Raw genomic sequence first — 13,390 nt, 5'->3', positions numbered from 1 at the left:
CAGGTTCTCACTACTGTTGCTTAGTACTCTCCTAACATCGCATCCTTTAGGCTCTCTTTCAAATCTTTATTACCTACTACTCTTAGATTATTCTTCATAAATGTAGCTTTGATTATGTATCGCCTTGTCCAGAACTTTGAGTGGTTTCTCATTACCTATATAAATATATACCGATTTGGGGGCACCTGGGTGGCTCAGTCATTTAAGCAGCTGATTCTTGATTTTGGCTAAGTCATGATCCCATGGTCATGAGATGGAGCCCTACATCCCGCTCTGCACTGAGCATGGAGTCAGCTTGCGATTCTCTCTCTCCTTCTGCCCCTTCCCCTGCTTGCCCTCTCTTTCTTTCTCTCTCTGAAATAATAAATAAATAAATAAATAAATAAATAAATAAATAAATAAATAAACAAAATCTTTAAAAAAATAAATATAGGGGCACCTGGGTGGCTCAGTCAGTTAAGTGTCTGCCTTCGGCTCAGGTCATGATCTCAGGGTCCTGGGATCAAGCCCCGCATCAGGTTCTCTGCTCAGTGGGGAGCCTGCTTCTGCCTCTCCCTCTGTTGCTCCCTCTGCTTGTTCCCTCTCGCTCTTGCTCTCTCTCAAATAAATAAATAAAATCTTTAAAAAAATAAAAATTAAATTAAAATTAAAAAAATAAATATATACAGATTTGTTAGCCTGGCCTTCAAAATTATTTACAAAGTACCCTGGGCTTTGAAAATTAAGCAGAACTGGGTGCAAATTCTATCTTCACTACCATAGCAGTTGGGTAAAATTGCATCATTGATTTTCTTCCTTTTTTATTTTTTATGTATTATTTTTAAGTTTTTATTTAAATTCTAGTTAGTTAACATACAGTGTTATATTAGTTTCAGGTATATGGTACAGTGATTCAACACTTCCATACATCACCTGGTGTTCATCACAGCAAGTGCCTTCCTTAATCCCCAATACATTTTTCACCCATCACTCCCCCACCTCCCCTCTGGTCACCATCAATTTGTTCTCTGTAGTTAATAGTCTGTTTCTTGGTTTGCCCCCCTCTCTCTTCCTCCCCACTTTAGTTGTTTGTTTTGTTTCTTAAAGTCCACATATGAGTAAAATCATATGGTATTTGTCTTTCTCTGACTGACTTATTTCACTTAACATAATACTTTCTAGCTCCTTCCACAGCATTGCAAATGGCCAGATTTCATTCTTTTTTATGGCTGAGTAATATTCCACTGTGTGGAATATTATATATATCCACTTCTTCTTTACCCATTCATCAGTCAATAGACATTTGGGCTATTTCCATAATGACAGTATCATAGATGCTGCTGCTATAAACGTGGGGGACATGTATCCCTTTGAATTACTATTTTGTATTCTTTGGGTAAATACCTAGTAGTGCAATTGCTGGATTGTAAGGTAGTTCTATTTTTAACTTTTTGAGGAACCTCCATACTGTTTTCCAGCGTGGCTGCACCAGTTTGCATTCCCAACAGTGCAAGAGGGTTCCCCACATCCTTGCCAGCACTTGTTTCTTCCATTAGTGATTTTAGCCTTTCAGACAGGTGTGACGTGATATCTCATTGTAGTTTTCATTTGCATTTCCCTGATGATCAATGATATTGAGCATCTTTTCTTGTGTCTGTTGGCCATCTGTTTCTTTCTTGTCCTTAATCTCTTCATCGTAGTATGAGAACAGTAATATATCAGAATGCTATTTTGAAGAAATAAAAAAACTTTGCATCTACCTTTAATTGGTCAATGACAAATGGCCTTTTAGTAATTACATACATTTTAGTAATTACATACAATAAACTCATCTTAGTATTTTTCAAATATTGATCTTTATTGAAAGCCTTGGCTTTTCTTACACTATCCTCCATGGTTTTCCTCTTTGACAACTTGTCCCCATTGTATTTGTACTTCCATAAAGTTCTGTCCTCAGTCTCTTCTCATTCTGTATCTTTTCCATAGTTAAGAGTCTCTCATGGTTTGTCTCCCTCTCTGATTTCTTCGCATTCCTTTTTTCCCTCCCTTCCCCTATGATCCTCTGCACTGTTTCTTATATTCCACATGAACAAAACCACATGATAACTGTCTGTCTCTGATTGACTTATTTTGCTCAGCATAATTCCCTCGTTCCATCCACATCAATGTAAATGGTAAGATTTCATCCTTTCTGATCACTGAGTAATATTCATATATATATATATACATGTATATATATTCATGTGTGTGTGTATATATATATACACATACATATATGTATATATATATACCACATCTTCTTTATCCATTCATTTGTTTAGTTTTAACATCACTTCTGTTAAGTAGGCCTGCCAGTAGGGTTAGAATGTCCATGATTCTTCCCCACCCCCATGCTCACAACACATACCTATCACCAAATTCTGTAATTCTGCCCTCTAAATTAGCTGTCTCTTCTGCACGTGCACTGTCCTCCTTTGTTAGGGCCCTCAACACCTCTCCTCTAGACTACTGTTATGGTGTATCAGTCAGGGTCAAATCAGGAAACAGAAACAAATCTGAGTACCAAAAGTAGAGGGAATTAATTCCAAGGATTTAGCGCTCAGGTGATGGACGTGAACAATGATGCAATTTAGACATTAGCAACAGCAAGAAGCCAGTACCTTCCCTGAGCTAGAGAGAGAAAGACAGGGGGAAGAATCACCTGGAGACAGGTGAAACTATAGCAGGTTTATGAGGCTGAAACAGAGACGAGAAGCAGTCCTTAATGAAGATGCTTTCTCCTCCCCTTCCTCACCCCTTCCCTCTCACAAAGGTTCTTCTTCTCTACCCTCACTCCCTTTCAAGACATATATTCTGCAGTTACCCTTCTAAAAGGAAAATGTGATCATGTTTATCTCAATGCCCAAAACTCTCCAGATGGTTTTCTGCTCTCTGTAGGTAGTCAAAACTCACCTCTTCAACTGCTATGCTGTGCCATGCCCAAAGAAGACTTTGGTTCCCCTACATATTCTGTTCCCCAACCTGGAATTTCCCCCCATCCCATGTGCTAACACCAGCAAATGCCTTCTCATCTTTCAAGACCTACATGACAAGTCATCTCTGTAAAACCATCTTCCATGTTGTCCCTGTCCCTCTCTCCCTCTACTGTTCTTTCTCCCATTCCCTTCCTTCCTCTTATTCCTTTTTTATTCTCACAAGTTGAATCAGGTATTACCATGTTCCTCTATGAAAATGTCTATATTGGCACCGGTTTCACAGCCCTGCAATTGTAGGTGTGCATGTGTGTGTGTGTGTGTGTGCACATGCACGCACACACAAATTTCAGCACAACTGCTCAGCTGCATGTCTATCCACAGTACCAGTCTGTATCTCCTTGAGGGCAGGGGTGTTTATCACATATCTTTTATCAGCTCAAGAATTTCTTGAAAGATGTTCTGAATGAACTCGAGGCACTCAAATATACCTATGTGTTCATATTTTTCTAAGACTGGACAGGTAAAAGCTTAACAACTATTTTATAGGAATTGCATGAGAAAAAAAATTCTCGAAAGAGAAAAATGTATTTCTTACACTAGTTTACTCAGGGAAAAACATAAGCTCTCTTCCTTCTCTGATGTTTTCTAAATTATAGTTTGAGTGGGGTTATTAATTTGACCTGAATCCATGGACTTAGGATCCCTTCTTCCCCTGTAATTCTAATGCTTAAAAGAACATGTGAAAATTCAAATGCAAATTGCACTTCAGGCTTGTGGAAGGTTGAATGATACATATGAATTCTGGCAAATGCAATCTCTATATTGTTTTTATTTACTTTTTGGTGGCCCTCCATAAGTTATGTCAAGAATCTGCTACTGAATACCAAAGTTCAGAAGACTCTCTTTCTAATTCTCTAACTCTTGCCCCACTTGTTGGCCACGAGCATCTATCAAAGGCAACAGATGTTTGCCTACATTAATCTAATGCCCACAATAACTACATGAGTGTGGTTTACTATTTTAGCTCTATTTTGCAGATGAGGAAACCGAGGCACAGAGAAGTTAGGTAACTTGCCCAAGGTCACCTGCCAGAGGGTAGCAAAACTCAGCTACAAAACCAGTTCTGACATCAGAGCCCAGATACTTAGCCACTCAACTACTCTTCCCCGTGTGTCAATGTTTCTTTTCACCAAAGCCCTTTGGCTCAAGAATGGAGAGTAGGGAATGGGAAGCACACAGTGCCCTTCATGGCTCAGCGTTCCCGTCCTCTGTTGGATGAAATGTGCCAATGAAGGAATGGCATTACTGCTACAAAGTAAGCACTGCAGTCCTTCCGCTGACCAAGGAAGATCTAAACGTGATGCAGTATGAAAGCAAAGAAAAATATTTGCATGTATTTACAACCTGCCTTTCTCAGAAAGGAGTTAAGGTGTTTCGCTAAGATATGTACATTACTGACAGATAAAGTAAATTAAAATAGGTAAAAAGCAAAGCAAAGGGAAAGTTGGGATACAATAGCACAGTGTGTGCACACAACACAGGTCACGAATTTAGAGAAACCTGCCAATAGCAGGCTTGACGTCTGGCTGTAAGCTCCGTAGTAGCCAATGAAAACAGAGAAATGAGATTATATAGTTGATTTTTCTACAAAATACAAACGAAGTAGTTGCTCAGGAGAAGCCCAGATATTCCCAGTACTAAAAATAGAGAGAAATTACTTCCAAAGTCTTCCAGAGAGGACACTGTGTAATATAATAAACAGCATCTTCAGCATGCCTGGGTACCAGAGTATCCAGAAATGAGTGTCAGAGACTGCTTCTCACAACATCCCTCCAAAATAAGCGTAACGCAAATGAAATACAGGGCACAGACTCAGTCTTGCCAGAAATACAACTTTATTCCTCTGCACGTCTTTGAGAAGTACATGAGTATGGTCTGATACAGACTGCCTAGATTTGGGTTTTGGCTTTGTCACTTACCAGCTGTGTGATGTTGGACAAAATTCCAAACCTCTCTGGCCTCTGATTTATCACTGACAAAATGGAGATAATAACTGCCTCATGTGGTTGTGCGAGTCTTTAGTCACTGCAGATAAAGTGTGTAGAATAGTGTTTGGTGCACAGAAAACACTACAGAAGTTTTTATGATTATATTTATTGTTCAATAAGTAAATTTATTTTTCAAATTCCAACCTCCCCGCTGACAGCAACTTCAAGTTAACCAATTCAGGGTTCCATCTAAGTCCCAGGGAGCATTACTGAACAGCCACTGGGGAGCAGTAGGAGAACTGGGGGGAAAGGCACCTTGTCTTTTGTGTCATTTACCCATGCCAGCATCTCTTGGGATCTCCTTTCTTCTGGTTCAAAGTTCTTGGTCCAAAGAGGTGAGTGTTTCCAAGGACTCGCGCCTTGTCAGGTACACAGAGGTCATTATAATTCTGTCTTAGCGCGAGGGGTTCACGACACAGTGAGGCTAACTTAAGCTCATCTGTCTCTGAGTCTTGTTGACTTCCCAGGCTCTACTTAGGAAAACAAACCCTATTAACTAACCTGCTGGGGGACTCTATCAAAAATCCACCCCTTGGCATTGACTGAAGGAAGGCGAAAGTGTGATTTACTCTCTTCTTAGACACTGTTGGTTAATCACTCATCACTTCTCCTCCATGTGGAGAGCTAGTTTATCTCGAAGGGCAGAGTTGAAGGAAGCTTTGCATGGGTCTCATATTTTCTTCACAAATTCATCTATTTCCCAGTCTTGGCTTTGCCACTCAAAAGACAAGAACTCATCCCTTTTCTCTGGCTTTCTGATGTATGATTCCATTTTTGAGACCATGAATATGGAGAGCTGATGGGAAAGCAGGGAACGGAGGGGACTCAACAGGTTCACAGTATTGTGCATAGAGGGTGTAAATGAAAGATGGTTCACATTTCCCAGTGTAACCTACCACATAAAATTACGGGACCTTTCCTAAGCGTACTTCAGTTAACGCAATTCTGTAGCTTTCCAATATAATGAGGTCCATATTTCAAGTTTTCTTTTTCTTCGTTTCAGCCCCTAAGCAGATTTTAAAGAAGACAGAAGGATGGGCAGACTGAAGAGAAGAGCAATATACTAAATACACAGTTTTTAAAATTTAGATCATGGGCTGGTACTGGTACCCAGCTTTTTCAACATTCTGAAGAGCAGGCACAAGTTCTGGTGCCTACTGACCCATCAGGAGCTCCAAATGGTCTCTTGCACTCTTCCACTGAAGTTATTTTGTAAATGGTAAACAAAACTAAAAGAGCATGCAGCAATTTATATGAGTAATACTCAATTTTCATACCAGCAACGCCACTAAAATGTAACTCTTTGGTGTCATATGCTGCATACCGATAAACTTAGAACACAAAAACCTGCAATCATCTGGAAGGGTCCCCAAAGATCCAGGTCTTTCAGCACCTTTATTTTAGATAGGAGGAAACCATGACTGGAGGGTTATTCAAGATCACCTTTTTTTCCTTTTATATAAATACTTGGAGATATAAGAACAAAAAATACCACATCCAGTCAGATATGTCTGTCCTTCCTCCTAGAATATTGCCGCGTGACGGTCATGATGCCCCATTTCATTCTGTAATTCTGCATAGTTTCTACAACTTTATTAAAAAGGTGTCTAAAGTAAACTCAATAAGCACCCCATTAAGTTGTAAATTCCTCATGGATAAGCATTTATGTCTGTTTCTATCTCCCACAGCACCCAGTAAAATACCTTGCAGAAAGCATATATTAAGGTGCTTCTTAATGGTGAGGATGCTGTGTTTTCCTTCCCAGGGTCTGCATCTCTGTCAGCAAATACCCATCCATTTAAATAGCTATCTGTTCCTAGTTATTTAAAGTGTCATAGTATAATTTCCATGCAAGCTGTTGCATTCCCCCAAAGTATTTTCTACATTCTATACCTTTTATGTTCTGCTTATCATCGTCATCATCCAAACTCATGTGGAGGCACAAACATTACCCATTAATACTTCCTTTTACGCTCTTCAAAGTACCCTTCTTGTTACCAGACTTTCTTGGGTTTTGAGGGAACTATTCACCTCCAGAGCGCTATGTTTTGCTATAGTAAGTTACGTCCAACTTTCTTCTATACTCTATGGGTGAAATGCTATGTGCTCTAGATATCATCTTTCCAGTGTAAAGTCACAAATATTGTAAGCCATCTCCCAAATTTAGAAGCTATCTTTTTACCCTCTGTTCTATAGCATTTCTCTGGAATGTCTCCATTGCCATTTCACATTTTGAAGTAGAGTAAGCAGATATGCAAACAGTATCAGCCACTGAATTGTAGAAGTTAAAATAACATTCTCCATTTTGTTTTAAATATTCTCCCTGATGAAGGTAAACTTTATGAGAGTAAGAAAATAATACTGGCAAAAGTGTTTACTAAGAAACTGTTCTATATTTTAATGTTTTTTTAAATAATCTATATTGAAATTACAATAAAGCATTGTGTTAGACAATTAGGAACAATTATGTTTTGCAATTTTAACACAAATATTTTACTCCCTTTAAGATTATCTAATGATTAAAAAATTTTTATGTATTCTCCAGAGTTCATTGTCTGCATACAGAGATGGTATAGGGAAATTATTCTACTGACCAGAGGAAAAGAATAAAAGGTTAATGTTGTTAACTATTTAAAACAGTAAGGGGCAAGGAGGCACATTAAGCCTGTGTTTATTCAAAATATAATCTTATAAAAATTCCAAGAGTCTCTAAATACCCATGGAAGGTCAGGAGGAGCTGTTTCAGACAAATAAGTTTTGAATCGTGACTATATCCTCTGTAGTGATTCTTTCCATGATGGTGTGTTAGTGCCTTAGAATGACATATTTTACGGCAAACCCCTTAACAGAAAAGTCAACACTCAATAGGATAAAGTGTTTGGAACTACAACTCATAGGTTATGTCATGTTGACAGCTTAGTATTTCAAAAACAGCCTATGGATATATACCTTGTGAGAGTAATACTGGTTCATCACACAAACTACAATTATGCATATGTTTGAAGCTTTAGTTTTTCTCTAATTCAAACTTTCACTGCTTCCCAGACTCTCTTTGGGAAAATATTGGCATATATGTAAAAATCAAACACATTTAAATTTTAACACACTCCATAGTTTTTAGGCTCTTAATACTGTCAAATGATCTTCAGTCAAAGACCATCTGGAACACACCTCTTGCTGAACAAATGTGGGTTTATTGACTCATTGCAATGTAGGGAACCTCGGGGAGTCTCAGCAAATATGTCAGAAATAACTTAAAGGTTTTGGACTTCCATTAGGTGGTTTTGGAGAAAGTTTAAAAAAGCAGAACTGAATGGATAAAGAAGATGCAATGTATATATATATATATATATATATATATATATATATATAATGGAATATTACTCAGCCATCAGAAAGGATGAAATCTTACCATTTACATCGATGTGGATGGAACTGGAGGGTATTATGTTGAGCGAAATAAGCCAATCAGAGAAAGACAATTATCATATGGTTTCACTCACGTGGAATATAAGAAACAGTGCAGAGGATCATAGGGGAAGGGAGGGAAAATGGAATGGAAAGAAATCAGAGAGGGAGACAAACCATGAGAGACTCTTAACCATAGGAAACAAACTAGGGGTTGCTGGAGGGGAGGTGGGTGGGGGGATGGGGTAACTGAGTGATGGGCATTAAGGAGGGCATGTGATGTCATGAGCACTGGGTGTTATATACAACTGATGAATTATTGAACTCTACATCTGAAACAATGATGTACTCTATGTTGGCTAATTGAATTAAATTTAAAAAATAAATTTTAAAAAATGAAAAAAATAGGAAGTCCATAAAATAAAGCAGGACTTGGCTCGGATTGGATGCTGTCAGGAAGCAAGAGTCATTCTGTGACTGGGTATTTTAAAAATTCTTATCTAGAAGGTAAGAAGAATGTGATTGGTTAAAAAAAAAAAAGCTGTGATTGATTAAAAAAAAAAAAAAAAAGATGGGAAATATCTGGGCATTCTCTGATCTTCAAAATGTTCATGTCTTTGCCCAGATTCAGGTATGAGTATGGAGTGGTCTAGTTTTTGTCTAATCCATCATGATCACAGGAAGTCCTCACCTAATGTCAATGGTCTCTGAAATGTTACCTTTAACAGGAGAACACCACACTATCAGCAATGCTTTTCTCTTTCTCGTTATATAAAGAATAAGCATAAAGTGAGTAGGGGTCAGCATCTCCACAGACTCAAATATAGTTACAAACAGGAACACATCTCCACTTGTATCGTAGGCTCTAAGCTGGGTCTTGTATATTTTTAGCATTACTCTATGTGCTGGAAACAGCACACATTCAATAACTACGTCCACAAACTCACTTCTTCTTTCAAAACATCATTAATGGTTCTCAACTACAGAAACCCTCTAAGTCAGTAATCTTAAATCCGTTAAGTGGAGGACCAAGATCCAATCTCATTGTTACAAAGCTAAGGAGAGAAGAATGAAGGAAGAGGAAAGCTGTTTTACACTCACATGATATCTGAATTCTTATGTAAGGGAGCACTTGGCAATGAGTGTTTACTGTACATAAAAGCACCGCTAGGCCTTTGGAATGTAATAGTGAATAAGATCAAGTCTCCATGCCCAGTGAGCTTGCTGCCCTGTGAGAGAGTTATAGTTTTATTTTCTCATTCTTCATCTTACACAGTGAAATAAAATTACATCATTGTATCAAGTAGTCAAAAGAGAAAATTAATACTGGCCTACACCATGTGTTTATGGCCAATTTTGGTCCTTACTACAATCGATGTAATTTTTTAATTAACTTTTGGCCACTGGCTAGCTGACTGGCTCACTGGAAGGTTTTAAATATTTTCTTTACTTTCCACAAGCATCTCACATACACTCAAGAGCTCAGGGACTCTAACTGCATTCTCAGTAATGAAGAAGTGTTTTCTTTTTTATGCTGTCAGTGAGAATCCGATTTATTTTATAATTTGATGTACATACACTGATTACAGATATAAAATTAAGTTTTATAAGTCACACTGGTATAATGAACTGCAATTAAATTTTATCACTAAATGAAAATTGGCTAAATGTGGAAATTAACAAGTTATTTTAAAAAATAATATGAATAAAAGTTTTTGGAAGTTTTTAACTATTTACATTCAATTTAAACACATGAAGTGGTCCCAGATTGTTATTTCACAGGAAAATAATATAATTATCACCAGATTTTTCAATATACGTTAATATCTACCTACTTATCTACCTCAATCTATCCTTTGTAAAATTAAGCCTCTTAAATAAAATTTCTTGAAAATTTTACTTTTAAGCCAATCAGAAAAGTACCATGTTGCAGAAATATCTTTTCTTCCTTTTTATTAAATTCATTACTACCTACAGAGATTACCATCTTCCCCAAACCTAGACACACATACATTAAATAAAATTTCCCTAATAGTTTTGTTCCTATAATGGTGGTACTCTTACAGTTTCATTATTTTATTTATTTTTTTTTTTTTTAGAGAGAGAGAGCAGGGGAGTGGGGCAGAGAGGGAGGAAGAGAGAGAGAATCCTAAACAGGCTCTACACCCAGCACGGAGCCCGACATGGGGCTTGATCTCACAACCCTGAGACCATGACCTGAGTCCAAACCAAGAGTCAGACGCTTAACCAACTGAGTGACATAGGCGCCCCTCATTATATTATTAAAAAATGTATATACTCACATAATTTAGCCTTATCTGCTACTTATCCATTCGCTCACAAAGTAAATATCTACTGAGTGCCCTCCAACAATTTGTAAAAAATTATGTGGAGCAGAGCAATTAAAACAAAACATAGCACATTCTCTTAAGGAGTTTGCAATCTAGGAGGTGAGAGTAAGACATGTACACAAATACTGAAAGAAAGCAGTAAACAGTAGTTGTCATTATAGATAGGGACAAAATCTTCAAGGGGTTCAGACAGGAGAGAGGCTCCAGGCTGAAAGTATCATGGGAGTTCTCACAAAAAGGGACATATCTTAACTATGCATTAAAGTATAGGATTACAGATAGAGATTTAGGACATCTACTGCGTTCCTTGGGGACCCACACCTCCCTAACTCTTTGTTCACCCCCAGTTCTTCTTCACATTCATTACTATCAAGTTTCCATTGACCTAGACTGGTGCAGTTCACCTTTCAAGTCTAAATACAAGGTTCTTTGCATTTAATTTTCTTAATTTCATCTGGCTTTTCCAACCAATATCCCAGATTATAGCAGTACTTTTAAATAAAAAAGTATCATATTGAAGTATAATATGCAATGTGGCAATAATTTTGAATCTTAATTTTTAAAAGATTTTCTTTATTTATTTGACAGAGAGAGACAGCCAGGGAGAGAGGGAACACAAGCAGGGGGAAGCGGGAGAGGAAGAAGCAGGCTCCCAGCAGAGGAGCCTGACGTGGGGCTCGATCCCAGGACCCTGGGATCACGCCCTGAGCTGAAGGCAGATGCTTAACAACTGAGCCACCCAGGAGCCCCTTAATTTTGTTTTTTAACTCCATCCTAGATTTTATCTTTCCCTGGTTTCCCATAATTGCAATATGGTAAAGATACCTTTTACACACTCATCCAAAGGGACATTAGACACTCATCAAGGTGCTCAAACTTCAAGAAAATCCAACTGTGGTTGAGAGGGGGGTATGTATAGTCTAAAGTGTGCCTAAGAGGGGCGCCTGGGTGGCACAGCGGTTGAGCGTCTGCCTTCGGCTCAGGGCGTGATCCCAGCGTTCTGGGATCGAGCCCCACATCAGGCTCCTCCGCTATGAGCCTGCTTCTTCCTCTCCCACTCCCCCTGCTTGTGTTCCCTCTCTCGCTGGCTGTCTCTATCTCTGTCAAATAAATAAATAAAATCTTAAAAAAAAAAAAGAAAAATAAAGTGTGCCTAAGGATTTGTGTCAAAAATATCTTAATATATATCCATCCATTAACTTATTTTTCTTTTTTTTTTTTTTTTCTATACAACAAATGTCTCTAGTGTACCTATTACATATCAGATACTCTTATATCTCTTTCAGGATTGACAAACTCCCTACTCTCCATGGCTTTTATTCTAGTAGGAGGTGAAAATGAAATAGAGAAAACAAATCAAGCAACAAATGAATAAAGAAACTACATACACAAATAAAATTATTGTTATAAACAATAATATTAGGAGTGCTATGGAAATAGCCAAAATAGAACGATGGGTAATCATGACAGGTTGTTTATTTGAGAAGTGACATTTCAGAAGGGATGACAAGAAGAAACAACCATACAGTGATGAAGGGGAAGAGTGTTCAAGGCAGAGAGAAAGCCTTACCATAGGAATGAACATCACATGTTGAAGAAAAAACATGGCTGGAGTGCAGGGATGAGGGGGTAATGATGCAAGATGAGGACAGAGAGGTAAACAGAGCAAAGAATATAGATTTTATTCCAATTGCAGTGGAAAGCCATTGGTGAGTTTTAGGCAGGTGAGGGACATGGTATGCATAATGTTTTAAAAGAATACTCTGGTTCTTAAACACAACGGATTTTAAGGAAGTAAAAGTAAAATTCAGAGAAACCACGTTAGACAGCAGTAATCTGGGCAAGAGAGGATGATGACCTGGAAGAAGGTGAAAAGAATGGGTGGACTCAGAAAATATTTTAGGGATTGGGTTGACAGGACTTATTATGAATTGGGTATGAAAGGAAGAGAGAAACAGAACAATAAATGCTGACTCCTAATTTTCTTGACGTAAACCAACTAGATGTGTTGATGAGATTGACTGAGATGGAACAATTGGATAGGAACAGCTTTGGGTGACAAATGATAAAGAGCTGTTCTTAGGACATATTAAATTTGAGATGTTTATTAGATATCTATGAGAAGCTTTAAAGTAGATATTTGGAAATATGAGTTTGAAGTTTCAGGGGACAAATCAGATCTGGAAATAAAGATCTGAGCACCTTTCATATATAGATGGTATTTAAAGCTATAGGATTAAAAAGTCAAACCTGGAGAGAAAGCATATCCTTAAAAGAGAAGAGGGTATAGGAGAATCTTCAAAAACTCCAATGCTTAGATATTGAGCAGAGGAGAGATAAATCAAAGAAACTGAGAAGAAGCAGCCAGTCAAATAGGATAAAAACAAGGAGAGCGTGATGTTTCCAAAGTCAAGAAAATAAGTGCTTCAAGAAGGAAGGAGTGGTCCATGTTGCTGAGCAATGCTAAGAGGTAAGAAAAGAAGTGAAGATTGGACTGGACTACATGGAAGTCACTTGTCCCCTTAACATCAGGGAGTTAGGTGCTAGGGAAAGGGATCCTAAGAGGGATGGAGTTGAGTAGAATACTGTGAACTGGAGATGAAAGAATGGAAACAAGACCAGAGACAAC

At 38.0% G+C, this 13,390-nt stretch overlaps 1 protein-coding gene across 2 annotated transcripts in view; it reads right to left on the bottom strand.

Annotated features, from left to right (window-relative positions):
* ZFPM2 (zinc finger protein, FOG family member 2) overlaps positions 1-13,390 on the bottom strand; it is a 443,324-nt gene that overhangs the window by 376,425 nt on the left and 53,509 nt on the right. The gene's annotated exons all lie outside the window — the stretch shown is intronic.

Source organism: Ursus arctos, unplaced genomic scaffold, assembly GCF_023065955.2.
Source record: "Ursus arctos isolate Adak ecotype North America unplaced genomic scaffold, UrsArc2.0 scaffold_6, whole genome shotgun sequence".
Lineage (NCBI taxonomy): Eukaryota > Metazoa > Chordata > Mammalia > Carnivora > Ursidae > Ursus > Ursus arctos.
This window is presented reverse-complemented; position numbering and strand designations above follow the sequence as displayed.